This window comes from Mauremys reevesii, linkage group 1 (assembly GCF_016161935.1).
Source record: "Mauremys reevesii isolate NIE-2019 linkage group 1, ASM1616193v1, whole genome shotgun sequence".
Taxonomy (NCBI): Eukaryota; Metazoa; Chordata; order Testudines; family Geoemydidae; genus Mauremys; species Mauremys reevesii.
In genome coordinates this window covers 355,466,591-355,471,458 of record NC_052623.1, presented here as the reverse complement: position 1 = coordinate 355,471,458, position 4,868 = coordinate 355,466,591, and positions in this window count along the sequence as shown.

The window sequence follows — 4,868 nt, the reverse complement described above, 5'->3', positions numbered from 1 at the left end:
CTCCTCTTGAAGGACCTAAAGGATCTCAATAAGTAAACTGAGAAAAAGTACGCTGGGATTTTAGCTTTAAAGTCATCCTGAGAATTTCTTACCACAAACAATGATTTCCCATGTGGTGCCATGTCAAATGCTTTCCTGAAGTCCCAGCATTTCCTTATGTAAAAAAAAAATCAATGATTTTCTCAAAGATGGAAATCAGGTTAGTATGACACAATCAGACTAGGTACATGTGGTACCTATATGTTGCATCAAAACCCCCTTGTTCTGTTTACCTCCATGAATTGAATTATTCTTTCCTTCATAGTTTGTTCCCAAATCTTCCCTATTGCTTACATTAGACTAACAGATCTGTAATTGCCCCACTCACTCTTTCCCCATTTCTTAAATATAGGTATGACATTAAGAATCCTTTCAACCAGACTAGCAATCTCCTGGGTCAGTTCTTTCAGTATTTGGGATGGGAATCAGGGTGGATAGAAAGCAATGATTTAAAAAAAATCAGATTTTTTTTTATAAAATGCCTTTTGAAGAAAAGATCTCAAAATAGTTTTAATTAAGATACATTATAGCTGAAAGATCTCTCATCGTGGAATAGGGATTATACATTCTAATTCTATAGTATGAGACAATATATTCATGTCATGTTTAAGAAAAGTTTTGTAAATGAGTTCCAGTCGTTCATGGATTAGGGACTCAATTTTTATGGGGTTTCAGGGGCTTCTGTATAGATTATTTAGGTTAATCTTTCTATCTACCCAATGGGACTCAGTGCTCAGTCTAGAAGAGACCATCAGAGATGCTTTGTTTTGCCGTTCTCAAACTGTGCATTTGTGTCTCCAGAGGTAACATGCTTGTTAACAGCAAATATTGGTGGTTGTTTTTTTTTTTAAATATTTCATTTAACTATTTTAGCTAAAAACAATTTTAACAAAAACAAAACTGATTTTAAAAAACTTGACTATTTAACTAAATTCAAAAATTGATATGCTTGTTTTGTTAAAATATTGTTTGCTGTTGAAGAAAAAATCCAGAATACTTAACATTGTTGTTTTAGTTAAATCAAAGACTGTAAATGTCTGTCTGGTGATGTTCTCCTCCTAATACAGCCTGGCAAGAAAAGCCTCCAAATATTAATGATTAATCTGTTGAATTGGAGAGAGTTCACTTCCCAATGACTTCATAAATATCTGCTTCAATTACCTTTGGTAAATGAAATAACCAAACCACCATTCATTTTCTGATATCGCTTTAAAACTAATGTGAAAAGTTTTCAAAATAAATCACTGTTTCAAAAAGTATCATGTGTACCTTCTACAAATGAAACCTACATCTACCTCTAAGTTGTGAAGAATATGAACTAAAGGTTATAACAACCAACAAGAATGCACTTCTGTGTAGAAATCCTTGATTAAATTGAGTCTTCCTGACTAGTGATTTCAATCAATTTGATTTAATCCAAACCCCCTGTAATAGTCCGGTACGGGGGCCGGGCCCTCTCAGGGGCCACCGGGAGCCAGGCCGCCTCACTACATGGCCTGGATCAGTCTTCGGGTTCTGAAGGTCTCAGGGCCCTGCCCCTCAGGGAAGGGCTGAAACAGAAGGCACACGGTCACTGCAATGGGTCCGGCCCTCAGGCAGGGCGGGGCAGCAAACACTAGTTCCCGGCTCAGATCCCTTCTGCAGGCTGAGCAGTAACACAGTCAATAAACCCCGGCCCTCAGTCAGGGCGGGGCAGCAACACAGTCAATTCTAGCCTCAGCTCCTTACCGCCGGAGCTGAGCAGTAATAATAGTTCAGGGCTCAGGTCCTTGCCTCAGGAACTGAGCAGTAGCATCAGTCTCAGGAAGCCCAGGCCCTCAATCAGGGCGGGGCAAGAAACAATAGTTCAAGGCTCAGGTTCTTATAGCAGGAGCTGAGCAGTAATAACAGTCCCAGGGCTCAGATCCTTGTAGCAGGACCTGAACACACAGGGGCACTAGCAGGCCCAGGCCCTCAGTCAGGGCGGGGCACCAAACACTCAGTACTAGGCTTATGGCTCAGGCCCTTGTCTCAGGAGCTGAGCAGTAATAATAGGTTCAGGGCTCAGGTCCTGGCCTCAGGAGCTGAGCAGTAATAATAGGTTCAGGGCTCAGGTCCTGGCCTCAGGAGCTGAGCAGTAATAATAGGTTCAGGGCTCAGGTCCTGGCCTCAGGAGCTGAGCAGGAATAGTCCGAAGCCCAAGCCCTAGGTCAGGGCGGGGCAACCACAATAGTTCAAGGGGCTCAGGCCCTCGGGCAGGGGCTGAGCAGCAACAGGGACAGTTCAGGCCTCAGGTCCTTGTACCAGGAGCTGAGCAGTCACAACAATACAGGGGCTTAGGTCCTTGTGTCAGGCGCTGAGCCACAGCAGGTAAGTGCAGGCTTTTCTGCCTGACCGCTGGTAGGAGGGGGAGTCTGCCACCCGTGAGTGGGGTGGCAGGAGGGACACAGGCCCACCCACTCCACTGTGTCCCAGCCCGGGGCCCTAGCAGTGGCGTGGATCCGCTGCAGTCAGTGGGGATCCTAGCCACAACACACTGACATGGGCACATCGGTGCCCTCAGCCGGACAAGGGTCGGCTACCCCCGGGCTACACTCCATCTCCCCCTCCTCGGGTACCTGCTCCCCACTGGGCTCGGCAGCGGGGTCCCATATCATGGGCTCCTCGGCGGGCTGAAGATGGTCTAGGTCGGGCTGCTCCTCGGGGTATCCGGCTCAGGGCAGGCTCAGCCAGTCCACCTCAGGGTACCTGGCTCGGGGCAGGCTCGGCCCGTCTACTTCAGGGTACCTGGCTCGGGGCAGGCTCGGTCCGTCCACCTCAGGGTACCTGGCTCGGGGCAGGCTCAGTCCAGTGGGAGCCCGACCAGGTGCGTCCGTCCTCTCCAGCCGCTGGGCTCCAACTGAGTGCTGAGGCCGGGCTTTTATACTTCCTGCCCCGCCCCTTGACTTCCGGGGGGCGGGAACAGGTGGCAGTGGCTCCGCCCACTGAGGGGGTTGTTCCAGTTCCTCTCTCTCAGGGGCCGCCGGGAACCAGGCCGCCTCACTACACCCCCTGATGGAAATGATCTGGTCCTGCTGCTCTGAGCACATTAAACTCTCTACATTTTTCTTCCACCTCAGAGGTGGGAATTTCCGCTGTAGCTCGCTCCTTTCCATCAGCCTTCCTGCCTCCGTACCCCTGCTCAGCGGGAGGGTCTCTCTTTTCGCTGGGCCAGTTGCTGCTAGAATCACCGCCCCGTGGGGTTAGAGGCACCACCGGGCTTGTCCCGTCTAACCCCCGCCAAGCCGCAGGATTTGCTGGGTCCAGCCCACCCCAGACAGCGGGCTCCAGCCTCCTTCCCAGACCCTCTAGCAAAGGCATTTCCATGCCCCCCCCCCCGTCTGTCCCGGGCCCGCCGCTCTCACCCTTGGGAAGTGTCCCGAGATCTCAGCTACAGCTGCTGGGCTGCAGTTTGCATCCGTGGCCCCTTGTCCTGCCCCTGGGGCAGAGAGACCAACTTCCCTGCTCCGGGGCGGCCTGTTCCGGGGAGTGTCTGGAGCCGGGGACCATGGCCCCGCTTCGTCTCCTCTTCCAAACTCTCACAGCCCCCCCCCATTCACCCCGTGGGTGGGTTTCTATTCAAACAGACCAGCGGGACATTCAGCCCGGGGGGCGGGGAGACCCCGGCAGACTTGGCTAAACCACCAACCAGGTCGCTCAGCTCCCGAGCCCCCCGCAGCCCAGCGCCCCCCACAGGCGAGGGGGGAACAGCTGGTGAAACCGACCGGGCAGCGGCGCCGTCCCCCGCCGCGGGTCGGGAACCCGCAACCTCTAGCGGGGGGGGGGGCTCATCGTTAGTAACGGGGTGGATTGTTGTCCCCCCCAACTAGGGAACCTTCCCCCAAAACGCCTCCTCCCCCGTCAGGTGTGAATCCCTCCGCTCGCCTCCCACAGCCCGCTCGGGAGATCCCGATCCCATCCAGATTCTGGTCCCTGGCAGGCTCCACTGCCGCTAGCGGCCCCCGCCCCAGAAATTAGCACTGAGCCAGAGAAGCGGGGATGGGGGCACCACCTATTTAGGGGGGGCTGGAAGAGAGATGTCACCCCCAAACCTGAATGTGGCGATCCGGGGGTCTGCTGTGGCGTTTTGTTTGTTTGTTTTCCTGTGTAGACCAGGCTGTACTGGGAGGAGAACATCACCAGACAAGTATCAGAGGGGTAGCCATGTTAGTCTGGATCTGTAAAAGCAGCAAAGAATCCTGTGGCACCTTATAGACTAACAGACGTATTGGAGCATGAGCTTTCGTGGGTGAATACATGCATCCGAAGAAGTGGGTATTCACCCACAAAAGCTCATGCTCCAAAAGTCTGTTAGTCTATAAGGTGCCACAAGACTCTTTGCTGCATCACCAGACAGACATTTACATTGTTTTATTTAACTAAAACAACAACATCAAGTATTCTGGATTTTTTCTTCAACAGCAAACATAGAATATTTTAACAAAACAAGCATATGAATTTTTGAATCTAGTTAAAGTCAAGTTTTTTAAAATCAGTTTTGTTTTTGTTAAATTTTTTTTTAGCTAAAATAGTTAAATGAAATATTTAAAAAAAAAACAACCACCAATATTTGCTGTTAACAAGCATGTTACCTCTGGAGACACAAATGCACAGTTTGAGAACGGCAAAACTAAGCATCTCTGATGGTATCTTCTAGACTGAGCACTGAGTCCCATTGGGTAGATAGAAAGATTAACCTAAATAATCTATACAGAAGCCCCTGAAACCCCATAAAAATTGAGTCCCTAATCCATGAACTACTGGAACTCATTTACAAAGCTTTTCTTAAACATGACATGAATATATTGTCT